General features: G+C 36.1%; 1 long non-coding RNA gene across 1 annotated transcript; it reads right to left on the bottom strand.

Annotated features, from left to right (window-relative positions):
* Nucleotides 1–10,105: 10,105 nt before the first annotated feature.
* Nucleotides 10,106–14,080, bottom strand: LOC143886327 (uncharacterized). The gene is made up of 2 exons (XR_013253741.1): nucleotides 13,976–14,080; nucleotides 10,106–10,637 (listed from the first exon to the last, which is right to left on the bottom strand). It is a non-coding gene; the product is annotated as an uncharacterized LOC143886327 (long non-coding RNA).
* Nucleotides 14,081–17,100: the final 3,020 nt, after the last annotated feature.

Below are 17,100 nucleotides of genomic sequence, written 5' to 3'. Positions count from 1 at the left end.
ATATTCCATGGAAAAAACTTTCATGTTGGCCAAATCATGACCTAAACGTTTGCTTCTTTTGCAACCTTGACATATATTTAATACATGGGGAATGATAAAATGAAGGGCACCCTCACAAAAACAAATCTACAAGGACGGCCCCATCGGTCAATCTCGGCAAAATGTATTTATTACACCCCTTGTAGATGGGTTTTTGCAAGGGCGCCCTTCATTTTATCATTCCTCTTATTATAACATGGTTTTTTTATCATGTGTTTTCTTTCTCTGGAATTTTTTATGAAAACTTTTTTCTATAAAATATTTTTATTAGAATTTTTACTATACTCGATTTTTCCCACCTAATGCATTTCATGGATAGGGCCATCATTTTAAAACACAAGTTTGGAAAGTTAGGATAAGGTGATGCTCAACATTTTACACTCATGCTATGGGACTGATCACCATTTTAAACCTCATGTTTTGAAACCCATGTATATAGTGGGGCCCACTATTTTACACCTCATGTTTTAATATGGTAGGACCTACCATCTCTACTCAAACCCATATGCATATGGTGGGGCACTCTAAAGGGTTTCTATATCTTATCATCCCTCTAAAACTTGCTTCTTTGGTTTGCTAGTTTGGTTTCTTCCAGCATCATCAATTTTGAGCCCATTAATCAGTTTTAGAGTCCAAATCAATTTTAATTCAAGATAGGGATCCTGGGTATAAAGATAAAATAAAATATTTTCCAAATTAATATATGAGAAAACTCAAAAAAAGAGGGACCAAAAGCCAGTTATCCGTCATGGCCGTGTATAATTTTGCTAATTTTGATGGGAAATTGGGGATTATTGTAAATCGGTTAATGGTATGACATTGAATTAGCCGTATAATTTAAGAGTGGAGTCGTTGAACTTTCAATGGGGACTGGTAGGAGGGGAAATATTCACAAAACCTCCTTTGTCGTTAGAAACTGACAAAACATAATACTTTTAAAATACAAATAGATGCTGAATTCCGGGTCGGCTGACTAGTAAAGCCAAATCCACCCTCCATTTTGCTTCTAGCAACCAAGGTAAAAACCCTATTTCTATCCATGGTTTTAAATTTCGACTGAAACCGAAACTGAAATTTTCTGAAACCGAAATTTTCCAAAATTTCATTTTTCGCCATTTACCAAATTTCAGACCAAAATTTCTGATTTCGGTCCTAAATTTCTGTAATTTTGGTCCGAAATTTCGATTAAATGCCGCATGCACATGCACTTATTCTAAATGCAATGGGGCCCACTCCACTAGATCATCTAAATAATTAATTTGTTGGGCCCCTAACATAAATAGTCAGTTCATGCCCCCGAAAATCATCTCCAAATATATGATGATCCTAACCCTTATATCTATACTGTGTCTGCAGATCGGAGGGTTAGGATCATCCTATAGAGATGATGTTTTTGAGGCAAGGCCTATTTATATGTTGGGGCACAACGAATGAATGGTTTGGATCATCTTACAGAGTAGATCGACCCCAGATTAATTTTAAGTAAGAAAACAACAACATGGGGAGACCATATAAAAACTCCTTTGATTCTCTTCATTTTGCTAGTTTGGTTTGCCCTAACGTCATCTATTATGTTATACCTAAGATAATCAGCCAAATCCTAATTAAAACCCTAAAAATATAGGAGGTAGAAAGTAGAGATTCCGAAAGTAAAAATTGAAAAATATATGTGAAAGCTAGACAAAAAGCAGGTTATCTTTCATGGCTGGCTGTTCATAATTTCGCTATTTTTGGGAGGAATTATCGTAAATTATAGTCCAAAACGGTTTATGGTATGACCTTGATGGCCTTTTGGATTTCAAGAAAAGCATTTCTCATGGAAAATTTCTTCTGGGGGAGATTTTTTCCTTTGCTTAATTTGGAGGGAAATAATATGATTATAGATAAACCATCATCACCATCATTACAAAATTAGAGGTTCCTCTAAATAAAAATTGAATAGAGTTGGTTCAAGTTATGTTTCTTCATGTGTAAAAAAAGTAGGAAAGATTTGAAATCTTGAGGTCGCAGTTCTATCCCAACTTACCTACAAAAATAAGGAAAGTCTTGAAATAATTTTCCTTTTGGAACTTTTTCAGAAAATTTCTGCAACCCATGTAGGGCCTGAGTGAACCATATAATCTACGACTAGTCGTTGAAGTTTTGAGGGAGATGAGTAGAGGGGGAACATAAATTACCTTTGTCTTTTACAAAAATGACAAAATATAATTACTTACTGAGGAATGATAGATGCAAGGGAGCCCTTGCATAAAGAGCCAGAAAAGGGCCTTTGATTGGTTCCACGTTATTAAGTGTAACCGAATATTAAAACCGTGTTACAGTTAATGACGTGGAACCAATCATAAGGCCCTTTTCCGGCTCTCTATCGAAGGGCTCCCTTGCATCTATCATTACTCTTACTTAAAATACAAAAAATGTCCCTATCTTTGTGCCATTTAGAAGGGAGCTAAGCGCGTTGGGGTACAGCCGAGTAATGCTCTAGCCCAACAAATGAACGGTTTGGATCATTCTATTAAGTGGTCCCTACTGAACTTTTTGTTTTTTTTGAAAAATACAGGACTTCACAAACGCACAGCTTATAAAATCTCCTGTTGTTGGTATCTTAGTTTGGCCATGAGACGATTTCTGTTTATGAGAAATAGAGTAGTTTTCACATAGAATTAGGCATGTAACTCTTGTGTTAGCTATTCTCATCTATGCTGAGAGAGAGAGAGAGAGAGAGAGAGAGAGAGAGAGAGAGAGGGGCAGTTTGGTTTTGTGGAATTTACTATGTATTTCTCTTAGAGTGGATGATTGTAATCTCCCCACTGGGTAGCCATTATTGTCAAGTGGACTGCATTTTTTTCGCATTTTATTGACTCATCTTGTGTGGATATTCTATTCTCTGTTGATTTTCTACTCTTTTGAAGGAAATATTCCAATCCACTAGTTAGGGCTATCGATTGGACTAGTCATGAGAGAGAGAGAGAGAGAGAGAGAGAGAGAGAGAGAGAAGCAGTTTGGTTTTGTGGAATTTACTATTGTATTTCTCTTAGAGTGGATGATTTTAATCTCCCCACTGGGTAGCCATTATTGTCAAGTGGACTGCATTTTTTCGCATTTTATTGACTCATCTTGTTTGGATATTCTATTCTCTGTTGATTTTCTACTCTTTTGAAGGAAATATTCCAATCCACTAGTTAGGGCTATCGATTGGACTAGTCATGAGAGAGAGAGAGAGAGAGAGAGAGAGAGAGAGAGAAGCAGTTTGGTTTTGTGGAATTTACTATTGTATTTCTCTTAGAGTGGATGATTGTAATCTCCCCACTGGGTAGCCATTATTGTCAAGTGGACTGCATTTTTTCGCATTTTATTGACTCATCTTGTGTGGATATTCTATTCTCTGTTGATTTTCTACTCTTTTGAAGGAAATATTCCAATCCACTAGTTAGGGCTATCGATTGGACTAGTCATGAGAGAGAGAGAGAGAGAGAGAGAGAGAGAGAGAGAGAGAGAGAGAAGCAGTTTGGTTTTGTGGAATTTACTATTGTATTTCTCTTAGAGTGGATGATTGTAATCTCCCCACTGGGTAGCCATTATTGTCAAGTGGACTGCATTTTTTCGCATTTTATTGACTCATCTTGTTTGGATATTCTATTCTCTGTTGATTTTCTACTCTTTTGAAGGAAATATTCCAATCCACTAGTTGGGGCTATCGATTGGACTTGTCTTACATGAGAATATGAGATAGAGCAACCTCCTTGTTTCGTCATAGGTCAAGAACCAAATCCAAGCCCACCATAGATGACCAAAGAATGGCCCTGTTTGTTTTGGATTTGGAGAGCCAATTGTGAGTCCAAAACTGATTATTGGACTCAAATTTTATTACACCGTATATAGGCAAGATTCTAAGGATAGAAATGTGCAAATACTGCACATACGTCAAAACACATATAGCATGTATGTACATTCAATTCTCTCTTCTTCCATGTAAATCTCCTCCTTTGTAAACGTATTCTTTTAATCGGCTACTTGCTAAAAACTATAGCCACTTTGGATTGTTAATAAATTTAGTCTCTAGAGTCAGTAGAGTTCTTCTCCTCATAAGTTTACAATTCTGAATGATATCAGCACAACCATGCTTTAGTAATAGCACAAACGCAGCTTGTCTTTTCTTTTTTAATTGGCTTGTCAGAGCTTTTTGGAATTGTAATAACCTTTTACAGCTCTTTAAATAATAAAAATATGATTCCCTCAAAAGAATATTAAAAGATATGATGTGTTAGTGCAAATATCAAAACATGGTTGTGCCGATAACATTTCCCTTTTCAAATTTACGGCTTCGTTCTTTCGACGTAAAAATGGACGGAAAATTTGTTTTATTTCTTTCAACGTAAAAATGGACGTAAATTTTGTTTTATGAACATAAAACAAAATTTACGTCCATTTTTACGTCGAAAGAAACGAAGCCTTGGTGTTGAGTTCAATAGTCAATTTGGGACTCACAATCTGTTCTAAAAATCCAAAAGAAATAGGTCCGGTTTCCAAAACCAGGCTGAGAATGCTTTTGACCCACCAACGAACACAACTCAAACACTAAAAAAGGTCACTATTTTTCGTAAGGGGCCGTTTGGATACACGGATTTTAGAATCCGGGATTTCGTCAAAATTGTAGCTTAGAGACAAGAGAAGAAGCGAACCAACCGTCGTTTTTTACTCGTTTTTTATTTCTGGCCCTTCTTTCTATCAGCAAGAGAGTAGCAGATCCTCTCATATTTTCAGGTTTTAGAAATCTCAGGATGCAGGAGAGATTTTTAAAACCTGAATTTCTCACTTAAAATCCAAGAAACGTTGTCAAGACAGCATACAAGTATACAACAGCTAGATCATGAACCCTCGTTTACACTGTTTTCAAACTAAAAGCCTGGATTCTAAAATCAACTTATCCAAACGGCCCTAAGACTTTGTAAGGATTTTACTCATCATCTGACATGTAAGCAAACAGAAACAGGTCACTGTTTTTTCAAAGACTTTGTAAGGATTTGATTCACCATAGAACCCCCTCAAACACGTTGACAGATAGGTTTGCATGACATACAAACAGACATCATATTATCATTAAATTGAAATGAAATAAAACTATTTCCATCATCATAGATGTCATAGCTTGTATTTTAATACATGAACTTAACCTATGGTTGTGTTCCGCAACCATTTTTTACGATATTCTTTCGTTTTTTTCTGTATGGAGAATGAGAAAAACAAAAAAATTGTGTTCGGCGAATACGACCTGCAAAGCCCGATTCTCCAAATCCCATCACAATTGCGTAGGAGAATCAGATTTTTGGCCGTTTTTGCAAGTCTTGGTGACTGTTTTTATTTCGCCATTTATGCTCATGCCTAAGGTGATTTCCACACGTCAAGCTAGGATTGGATGGACCAACAAATTTAGTAAACATTTGAGGAAATGATAATTGCACTCCTGTTTCTTATTATGGGACTCGTCTACTTATTTTCCGCTGGTTTAATTAGTTGTTGAAGGCTATTGCAATTCCCTTTAAGTTATAAATAGTTAAATAAAGAGGAATCTAAACTGAAGGGAGCCCTTGCAAAAAAAAGGTGAAAGGGCTCCCCCATTGGCTGCACATCATCATCATGTTTGACTTTTCAGTCGTTATTAATGCATGATGGTGATGCGTAGCCAATAGGAGAGCCCTTTCACCTCTTTTTGCAAGGGCTCCCTTCAGTCTAGAATTCCTCTTAAAAATAAAACATTGTAAAATAAAGGGTGAATTGCCTTTGTCAAAACAAGAGGGAAGAATATATCATTGCCCTTTTAGAAGAGCGAAAGATGGCTATTTATACGCACCCCTCGCCCTGGGTGAAGTCCTTTGCATTTAAATAAAGAGTTGTATCACCAACCTTCACCTTTCTCGCCATCTCACAAGTTACATTGGAAAGAGACATTATGTTCTGTATGGAAGAGTAAAGGAAAAGAAAATATTAGGGTGTGTTTGGGTTTCCAGAATCACGATCCGGAATCGGTATCCTATTCCGATTGTGCCTAATACCTGCATTTGGTTCAAATAAATACACGGAATACGAGGCAGAATTGAAACGGGCAAAATATAGATGGGGAATTTATGGCCCCATTTGTTTCCCGCCCAGGAGGTGGTATTGTACTTTGAAATTTTTATTTTTATGAGGAATGCTAAATGGGCTGAAAGGGTGTCCCCATTGGTTGAGGAACGCTAAACCCTAACAAGCAGATGGTATATAGATACTAGTAAAAGTGCACGTGCGTTGCACGTGGAACCGAGGTATTTTACTACAAAATACATGTTGAGATAGGTATATTCATAAAATGTTACCAACCATCCAAAAAGAAAAAACTCCACATTGGGCTAAAAAAAGTCATCAAAATGCAATGCAATCTTGTCCTCAATTCCAATTGCAAGATTACTACTGTTTCCTTCATTCATTAAGTAAACTTTATGTATCACTTGGCTTTCAAGAAGCCTTTCGAAGCAAAACATCAAAGAAATACAAGATTCAATAACAGGTGCCTCTCATGGACATGCATATCATAACCAGGACATTCCTAGCCTCCGGCATGTCAGTAGATCATAGGGCACGGGCTAGCGCTTGACATCTCGAGATGGTGTCAATTACAAGAATACAAGAATTCTTGTATCTATAAATGATAGGGCCAATTACAAGAATACAGCTTATAAGACGGACAATCAATATTTTCCATGCACTCCAAATTAGAGAGGTGCTACTCTTTCAAACGATCGTGTCAAAACATTACATTATTGTATTTTGACAGAAATTATCATTTAAAATTGATAGCCACTTGAAAGAGTAAGCACTAAAGACAAATGCTCAATGTCACAATCTTTACCCGAGAAAGCATGCATGATTTCCCAAAGATTAATCCAATATGTGGCCATAGTGTTCATCAAAGAATGTGTGAGAGATCAACTTATGCATTTCCACATTCCAAGGTTAGGTTTCTGCATGTTATGCTCTTTAACTATAAAATAGGTTGTCTCTGCATTCATTCTTTCATATTGCAAAGAGTAAGTAATGCTTTCGTGCTTAACACCATTCTCAACATCTTCACTTCAATATATATAAATAGAAAACCCCATTTTTTCACCTCACATTTTTATTGACATTCTTTATTTGGGAGAGGTTTGGGCTGCAGAGCCTTTTTTAAAAAAAACGGACCATTTCTGCAATATGAAAGATTAACACTCAACATATTTGCAGCTGCATTTAATGTCATAGCAATGACATAATCATCAAGTTGTACTCCGACTTTCACCTCTCATAAGCAGTAATCTTTACGTAGCTAACTTATTTCAAATAAGCATAGAGAGTTCATCCAATCATACCAGAATCACCAGGAATTAAGAGAGAGAGTGAGTTTACATGTTCAGCTGCATGGGATTTCAGTGCATAAATCAAACCGTAGCTCACACTATCACTAAACTACTCTCTCTACATAGAGAATAAACTGCAGAAAAGAAAAATTAGCCTTGTTAGTTATGTTAAAAAAATCACCCAAGTCACACATGTATCTATAAACAATGCAGGGACTGCCCGTGGCATTCCAATGCTTCAATGGAAGACCCTTTATCGAAAATATTCCTTCCCTTGCTTCTGTTCTACTGACTAATGATCAAGAGGGTGTTTTCTCAAATTGCATAGGAAAAAAACCATAGAACTAATTCTTGCACCATTCCACCATTTGTGCTATCCTATCAAGCGGGTGTTTTCTCAAATTACATAAGAAAAAAACCATAAAACTAATTCTTGCACCATTCCACCATTTGTGCTATCCTCTCAAGAGGGTGTTTTTTCAAATTACATAGGAAAAAAACCATAAAACTAATTCTTGCACCATTCCACCATTTGTGCTATCCTTTTTTTCTGAACGGTACCATATGCGGTATCCTAAATCCACGTATCAACCAAAAGCACACCAATCAAAAGAACCACTCAAAAGCACACCGGATGCAGATTTCTCTAAGGCCACATTTGGACACCCACAAGATTTAGGTTTGGATTTCTCACATTTGCAGTTGAGATTTGGAACTGGATCATATCCTTAGATTTCCAAATTAGCTACAACAGTGAAAAAAATCCAATTTTCAAATCTGTTCTGCAAGACATTATTTGGAAATCAATATTTATGGCAATTACCTTCACAATCGCTGCTCCTCGACCTTGCTGCAGCAGCAGCCCCCCTCCCTCCCTCGTACAACATGTGCATGAGGATGATTGATGTATTTTGTATCCAAAACTCAAATCCAAATCCAAATACAAAAACATGAGGTATCCAAACGTGGCCTAGTAAAATCAAAATCCCTAAATGGGTGTCCCAGTTTCTGGTTTAAAATTCAAACCCCATAGACCTGAAACCTCCCTACTTGAGAATTTATAATGACAAGTTTAATTATGAGCCTCTTACTGAGTGGTAGAAAGCTTTTATTTTCTAAAGCTCGATAGGGATCCACGGAACGACATGGACACCTCAGTTACTCAGTATAATATAGGATCCACATATTTTATCGATTCTATCATGCTTGCTGATGAAATTGGAGGATTGTTTCCTCCAGGGTAGGGAACAAGGAGGCAGCACCGAGTCTGATCTCTACTTCGGATCTATATAAATAGAATTCAAATGCTGCTAAGATACAAGAATAATATAAATAAAACTTTCGAGTGGCTCTAATGTCAGCTGTAAAAAATGAATTTTGGACATAGCAATTCGTTCAGTAATGGAGTGTCACTGTCACCATGATTGGACATACTGGCATGTGGCATGATTGGACATACTGAACATAAAAGAAGGTACCATAAGGGAAAGCATGCAACTTGTTTAGAAATTACAATGAACTTCCAAACTGAGTCAATTAATACTTTTCAAGTTTCGATCCTTTTATGATAATAATAATCCCTAGTTAGAGAATACAGGTTCTGTTATTGATAGATTTATAGCATGCTGATATTAATAACAGTGACACTGGTAAAAAAAAAGCTCCAATTGCATCAGAATGCTAAACAATAAAATTTCATATCCGATATCTACATGTTACTACGACATTTGCTTTTTGAGTTGTTTTTTGTGATGTGAGTATAATTTTCTTGCCAACAACTAATGACAAACAATAACTTAATGCAAAACTCCTCAGGATGACTTGTCCATTCCTGCAACTATAGATAGTAGCATTGTAGCTAAATTCTAGCTGAATTAAAATCTTTTCCCCACATTAACATCTTGTGGAAGCGAGCTATAATGGCAAAGTAAGAGGCTGAGAAAACCCACCAAGAAATCGATAAGGGAGATTTGTATTCATAACCAATTTCTTGCAAAGTCTTTTCTACCCAAAGAAATAATGAGGCCGGAATATAGTGAAGCAGACATGACCACCAAATATGTTGGAGGAGATAATCTTAGTGTTTAATGGCTGAGAGAATAATTTGAGCCCTTCTGCCATGGAGAGAATGAGTTATCAAGAATAAGAGAACTCTCTTCATGGTTTTCTCGTTATGATCGATGCAATATTTAAATAGTTATACAGGTGTCAGAAGTATGTATTACTAAAAGTTTTGTTTTATGGATCCTTGTATGAACTGGAGAGTTGAATAAGTGATTTATTCTTTTCCTCCACCATTTAGATGTAACTATAAATGCATTTTCTAGAGGGTGCTTTGTCTGTAAGAAAAGCTTGGCAATGGCAACCAACAGTTAGGAGATGAAACATATGGAAAGGAAAACATGAATAAGTTTAATTTCTTGGCGTAAGAAATGTAAGACGTAAAAAAGAAAATGCATAAACTAATGATTGGGACCCCATTTCATCAAAGGTAATAGCAAGATTTGAAGCGCTCATTCTATCAGAATAAAATCACAGAATAAAATAAACAAAGAAGAAATTTGAGATAGAAATCTATAACCGGGATACTTACTTGGATTTTCTAAACCATTAAAACCCATGCGGTCATGTATAAGTAGAAACCAGACCATGTGGAACTTGTGAACATAGTTTTTGAAGCAACATAACAGCAAACAAAGCTATAACCTTTAAAACATCAAGAGTTAAGCAAAAAGAGTTACTGATGAGAAGTACAAATCACAGATATAAGGACAGACAGAAAATCAACATGGCTAATTGCCCAGCCTTGGCCTTATTCATGAGGTTGATCTTTTTGGTATCCCCTATGAATGGGACTCCAAGAAAATCATACATGGCTAATTACCCAGCCTCCACCATTTAGATGTAACTATAAATGCATTTTCACTAAGCTGAAGCAGTAGTTCCGTTACGATACCTAGTGCATGTTATGTAAATCTCTAGAAGGGAAGAATTCCAAAACCATTCCCATGTGTTAATTTCTTTTCAAACCAAATTGAAAAAGAACAAGAACAGGAAAGCAAAGAATTAGGTTTTAAATTGATTTACATGTAAAATATCATTACACTACTGACCTCTTTAAAAAAGTAAACATAGTCTCATACCCAGAAAAAATGATCGTTATCCTGAACTTCATCTCAGGAAATTGCCCTCATCGGAATCAAATATATTGAAGGAAACCAGCTCTCTTGTCTGTCTCCAAACAAGAATGCCAAAGACTATCATTAAAGTTTTATTTTCCAAAGTTCACTTTAGCTAGATCAACATCCTCGGTCCATGTAATCCAAAAAAGTCATAAGCACTAATCAGTGAAATGGTGATACCTTAACTTCAAAACAATCTATGAAAAATATGGTTTCTCAGAGGATTGATTAAAGGGTACAATATGATACAACTGTCCATTTTTTTTACAAAATAGCAATACATCGAAGCCAAAGCCTATGAAAAATAATTATCAGATCATTCGATCACAAACGCATCCCCTTCCAAGAAAACCCTCCTCTGTAGTCAAAAAAATATAAAATACTAATTCCCAATAAAAACCTTAATAGATATCTAAAATCACAGAAAATATGATCATCCAACAGGAGAAAAAGTATGAAGAATTAGGGTTGCCTGAAAGAAGATATGAAGACTTAAAAACTAAAACATTGTCAGGTTCTAAACAAAGATATCAAAGTTACAGTTAGTTTTTTTTATCTGAAATAACTAATTGGGTTTAGTAGAACTGCTAAAAACTGAATATCAACTAATTAAAATGACAACTACTCTATACTATTTTTTGGATGATTTTTTACCAATTGCGCATGGATGCATGAGTGAACCGGGATTGCAGGAATTTTCTAGAAAATAATTTTTTACCCATAAGTTCTTGTTTTTCCATTGTTCAATTACATATGGGAAAAAAGTAATTTAAACCATAGCAGCTCAAAGCTTTTGGAGTAATTGGGATATTTTCCCTGCACTCCAAAATTAGAGGTTAAACCTCAAATATATAGTTTTTTGCCTTCACTGGTAAACATTCACATAGTAAAAAAAAGCTGGGTTCAAATAAGCATGCATGAATCAACCAACAAATAAAATCGAATCACATGATGTTCATGATGAAATTTCTTCCAATGTTCAAATTTGAAGTTCCTTTCATTGTAGTGAATTCTGCATTACCTCTGTCTGGTTTCCAAGATGAGTTGCAAATCCTGCCACACCCCTCCCTTGGTCAATCTAGATTGAGCCCTCATGAGCAACTGAACTCCATCGGTTGCCTCACCCATTTTTTTAACTCGCCCATTGTTTCAATTCTTATGTTAGTATAAGCATTTGGACTCGTCATTTCTCAATTCTAGTTCAGTAAAAGTTGAAGAAAATTATCCAGTGAGCTTGCTGTAAGAGTTAATACATTGAGGAAAGTGAAAGCAAAAATGCATAATATAGAAAGCACTGGCAATGGAGAATTTACTGAAATTAGGTGAACTTTGGGCAGCTTGCTCCAAAAAATCAATTACTTTGGGCAGCATGGTTCAAAAAAAAAAAAGGCATAGCAAAATGGGAAAAACGAATTAATTACCCGAAGGAATAAGGCAGGGACAAGAACTCAAACCTAGAATCCTCTCTAGATGTAGATGTATCAGAGAAAAAGAAAATCCCAATAAGCAGTTTTGGACTCCCAATTGGTTTTCAAAATCCAAAACAAAGAGGTTACCAGAAGGAATAAGGCCGGGGGCTGGACCTCAAATCTGGAATCCTCTCGATATACCAGAGAAAAAACCACAATAATCTGAAAATCCGGGAAAAAGAAGTCAATTTTGAGCCCAATAATCAGTTTTTGACTCTGTCTGTTCTCAAAATCCAAAACAAACAGGGCAATAACATGAAAAAATCAGGAAAGAGAAGTCAATTTTGAGCCTAATAATCAGTTTTGGACTCACGATCCTAACAATTTTAAAAGCGATGCATGCGGCGACAAAATAAAAAAGAATAAACCTGGATTTTAAGTACAATGAAAAAGATACACATGTGAAACCTATACTAAAACAAAAAGGTCAGTGGCCAAAAATACAAATATCTTCACTAAGTATGTATAAAAAGAAATAAAAGAAGCCCCAAAACAAATTATAAAATACACTTCTAAATTCTCGGAACAAAAATATCAGAGCAAATTATAATGAAATTCAAATCAATAAATGAAATTCTTTGGTATATGCATAGAGGAAAGAAGTCATCAATGTCTTGAATTTGACAAAGGCTTGCAAATTCGCCTATAGAAGATATTAAAATTACAGAAATGGACATAGAACGTAAAATGTTATTAGCATTTCAAATGCCTTGCAAGAAGACAACAATCTCTTAGGATTGGGCCTGTAGCTCAACGGTTGAGGCATTGTATCTAAACCTTGAGGTCGGAGGTCCGATCCTAGGTTACCTACCAAAAAAAAAAAATGACACAGTATGTTACCTATTTGTCCTTGATAGATGAAAAGAAGTACAAACCTATGAAAGGTCATTGATCCAATCCGAGGCAAGCATGATAGATGGAACAGAGTGATTCCATCAAAGCCACCTTGAACTCGAACATGGCAGATGCAAAATCAAAACTGACCTATGTTTTGCCAAACCATAGAAGATAATTTGAAGATTTGAAATGGGAAGAGAGGAGAAACCCAATTCCATGAAAGAAAAACTCAGTACCATGATTTCCCAAATTTATTATTTTGAGATTCTCCCTTGCCAGAAAGGAAAAGAGTATGACAGATCAGGTCGATATGTGGGCTTTGGAATCATAGATGACATTGGACACTTATAGATTACACCTGACTCACTTTACGCATTCGAAGTAGAGCTTAACCTCGATGACCTATATAGTAGTGCTTGTGAGTTGTGACTCGCTGCAGTGCTTGTGATCCGCATCATAATGCATCGATTTATTTGAACTCACTTTCAGGATGAAACTTGTAAAGCTTGTCAGATTTCTCCCACTGAGTTTCTAAAGTCATAGGACGCACTAATTGGTTGGTGTGTGTACTCGCTTGGGAGAAGATCTGCCTCTCAGCTGCAAAGAGAAGTATTCATGACCAATATTTGGGCTGAAAGCACTAACTGAAATGTGATGTTTTATGCCCAATTTAAACGCTGAAACACAAATCCGCGTATTAACTATCCAAATATTTAGAAGTTAGAATAATAATGAAGTCCTTAAACTTTTTGCCATATGCAACTTCTTCAGGTTCTTGCAAATCGTTTGTGTAAGTTAATGTTGGGTGGTTGAAAAACAGCCTAAATCTTATTCCAAGATCGAGTGATTATATCACAGATGTACGAGAGCATTAAAGACGATCGGAAACCCAAAGACATAAACCCTACAGGAAATCAAACATGCAGATAAAATAAATTGAGTAAGGAGAGCAAAATGACATAAAGGAAGTAGAATAAATTAAATAAGGAGAGCCTAACCAGGGAAATTCTTCAACTTCTGCATCAAACACGAAAACATTAATAAAGAAATTGTACTTAGAAGAACCGGAAGGAAAACTTACAGCAATAATAGTTGAAAATAATTCCAGAGAGTTGAGAGATTAATGGCATTTTGAATAAAAAAAACAATTAAGAAACAGCATTGAATCTACTTAGCCTGGTTGATAATCCGCGAGAGAGAGAGAGAGAGAGAGAGAGAGAGAGAGAGAGAGAGAGAGAGAGAGAGAGGGAATTTAACTTCTCCTTTTTCTAAGAAATTTGACTGAAAGGAGTTAAAATGAAAGACAGCTGTTGGGATGGGATGACACGTGCAGCAGAATGGAAATCTTTGCATTAAAAAGTAAAGACTCCTGTTGGGATTTTTGGACTTATCCATGGGTAAATCACAGGCTACAATGACGGAAAAAACCCTAAGAAAATAGGACATGTCAGGAAGTTTCACAAAATAAAAGCCGGGACTTAGAGGGAATTTGACCAAAAGTTGGTTGACGAACTTTCGTTGGTTCACGCTTTTAGAATAGTAAGGATAAGGATTTCCCTTCAACTAACTCCATAGCATTGTATTCTTTATTTGATGCGAATAGTTGAAGTGGATTCTCCGAAGAGAAGATGGATTATGGGAGTGTGTTACTTGACCTATTGATTTGGCCGTGCAGATTTATACTTTTATCCACTACATCGGAATTCACATACAAATGTCTCTCTTCCAACCACGGCAGAAGTCCCTCTACAGAGAAGATCAAGCTTGTAGCGTATAATCTTAAGGTAGAACTTTGGCCTAGTGGGAACATTTACCAAAATTTAGAACTTGCCAAGGCAAGGCACACATGACCCATCAAAAAAAAGGCACACATTCGAACATGAAAGTGGATAAACTAGTAGATGTGTGTGAGATTCCTACCACCCAATTATGATAGGGTATTTCTAACAATACCAATAATATGCTCAACAAATTAAGAGAGGGTATATTACTTGCAAACCATTGCGTAAATACCAAATTCTTTATCTTCAAATTGTCACTCGTGTTTTAAATGTTCAATGCTGCTTTCCTTCTTCTTCTTCTTCTTCTTTTTTATGTATTTATGCACGGCTTTCCTTCTTCTTCTTCTTCTTCTTCTTCTTTTTTATGTATTTATGCACGGCATGGGCTTGAATAGCAATTTGTAAATGACATTTCTCTCTCACACACATCCCTAGATCACATCCTTCAATTATTAAGTGGACACGTGTCTCATAAAGATACGACGCCCACTTGTCAGCTCCACGCAGAGTCGCCACCTGTCATCCGACGGAGAAATGTCTTGGAACTAAATAAGGTTAATTATTTGAGAGATGGCAGAGCTCCACATGTGGTGGGCCCTTCTTGTAGTGGCCACCAATGAAGGGAGCACTAACTAATACATACAAATGGACATAGGCAAGTGTCAAAGTGCCCATCCCACCAAATAGAACTTGGCATTTACAGCCCCTTATTTTTATAGAATACACCCCTCTTTCTTTTTGGTAATTGAGATAAGATCTTACCAAATGAAAGATTCAAAACAGAGAATAACTGAAGGAAGAACAATCAGGAATATATTCAGCACTCAAGTAAGCTAAGTAGACATAGTGCAATTTGTATCATCTTTGTTTGTGATTTTCCTGGTTACAAACAAAAAGGGTTTATTTTCCTAGTTTGATAAGGAAAATTATAGAAATGAAAAGATAGAGAAGACCTCAACACAACTCTCTCTGACTATGAGCCAATGAAGAAATTTTGAAGTAAAAAAGGGTGTATCTATAAGAAAAAAGGGGTATAAATTTTAATTTCTCCCAAAAATGCCCCTCATCATTGCTTAATCCCACACAACTAGACTTAGATGTAGATTCCTTCAAACATGAGGGTATTAAAGACAAATACAATGAAAATGTAAAGTATTAAGATGTCATTTTGTTCATTTGTAAGGGATTTTTAGTCAATCGATGAGCTCCAGTGGTTTTCACCTTTTTCTAGTGAGATTTTATATGATGCCCGACCGTCAAAGTAACAAGGGCTAGGTGGTTTGATCTGGTCAAACCACTAACACTTTTTTTGAGTGTTTTGACCAGATCAAAAATCAAGGGTTAGGTGGTTTGCCACCTAGCCCTCGTAAATCTCACGGTCGGGCATCATATAAAAACTCTTTTCTAGTAGGAAGATGCACTCCGAACTTCATATTGAAAAAAAATGGTACCACGTGAGGCACACGCAGGACACTTTTTCCTTTAAAGAGTAGTTAATTTGTCTTTCTAAAAAAACTTGGTCATTTTCGTAATTTCATCGTTTGTATATTTCAAAACTATGGCCATTTTGGTAATTTCACACTGAAATGGATATTTATTTACGATACTTTCGTTTCGTGTCATTGAAGGAAAGGATCGCTAGCAGTTGACAAAAATGCCCTTCCAAATTAAAAATAAGTACACCCATACCATCAGGTCACCAACCAGCTGACAAAAATGCCCTCCAAAACTAAAAATAAGTCCCAAAATGTAAATAAAACAAAGTTCCAAAACCCATGGATGAAGTTCATAAAAAAATCCAGATGATCTTAGCCGTTCAATTGGTAGTACTATGGATGGGCGACGAGAAAGGTGTTCATTGTTTAGATGGCGAACGCTATCTAATTGGTTCTAGTTTTTGTTTAGAAGTAAAGTATTGCTTGGAGATTCGAGTTATATGGGCCATTTTTCAAAACTAATTTTCATATAAAGTACTGCTTAGACAATCTAAACCACAAATCTACTGGCCCCACTGGAGATAGACCATGATCCAAAAGTCCTGTATTCATCGAACAATCTTAACCGTTCAGTTTATGCTAATTAATAAGAAAGCTTTGTCTTGCTGTAACAAGTGGGATTAAAAAATTCACCCCACAAGTAATCATTACAAGAGTGGGATTAAAATAAACCTAGTGCTAAAAGGCAACCAAACATGGGATGGGACCAAAATTTAACTTACTCTCTCACATAACTCCCAGGAATAAAAAAAACCCGGCAACCAAACAGAGCATAAGGGGCTGAAATGAAGTAACAAGTGGTGGAATGGAAAAGGAGCTATTCTTTATAAAAATCTAAGGAAAGTGAAGTGAAAAAGAAGGTGGGTGTCGTTATGAAAACGAAGAGGTAGTCATTGTGAATGAAAAGTGGATGTCATTATCAAAAACGA

This window comes from Tasmannia lanceolata, unplaced genomic scaffold, assembly GCF_043159265.1.
Source record: "Tasmannia lanceolata isolate RefF3 unplaced genomic scaffold, GAP_Taslan_0.1 ptg000011l, whole genome shotgun sequence".
NCBI lineage: Eukaryota > Viridiplantae > Streptophyta > Magnoliopsida > Canellales > Winteraceae > Tasmannia > Tasmannia lanceolata.
This window is presented reverse-complemented; position numbering and strand designations above follow the sequence as displayed.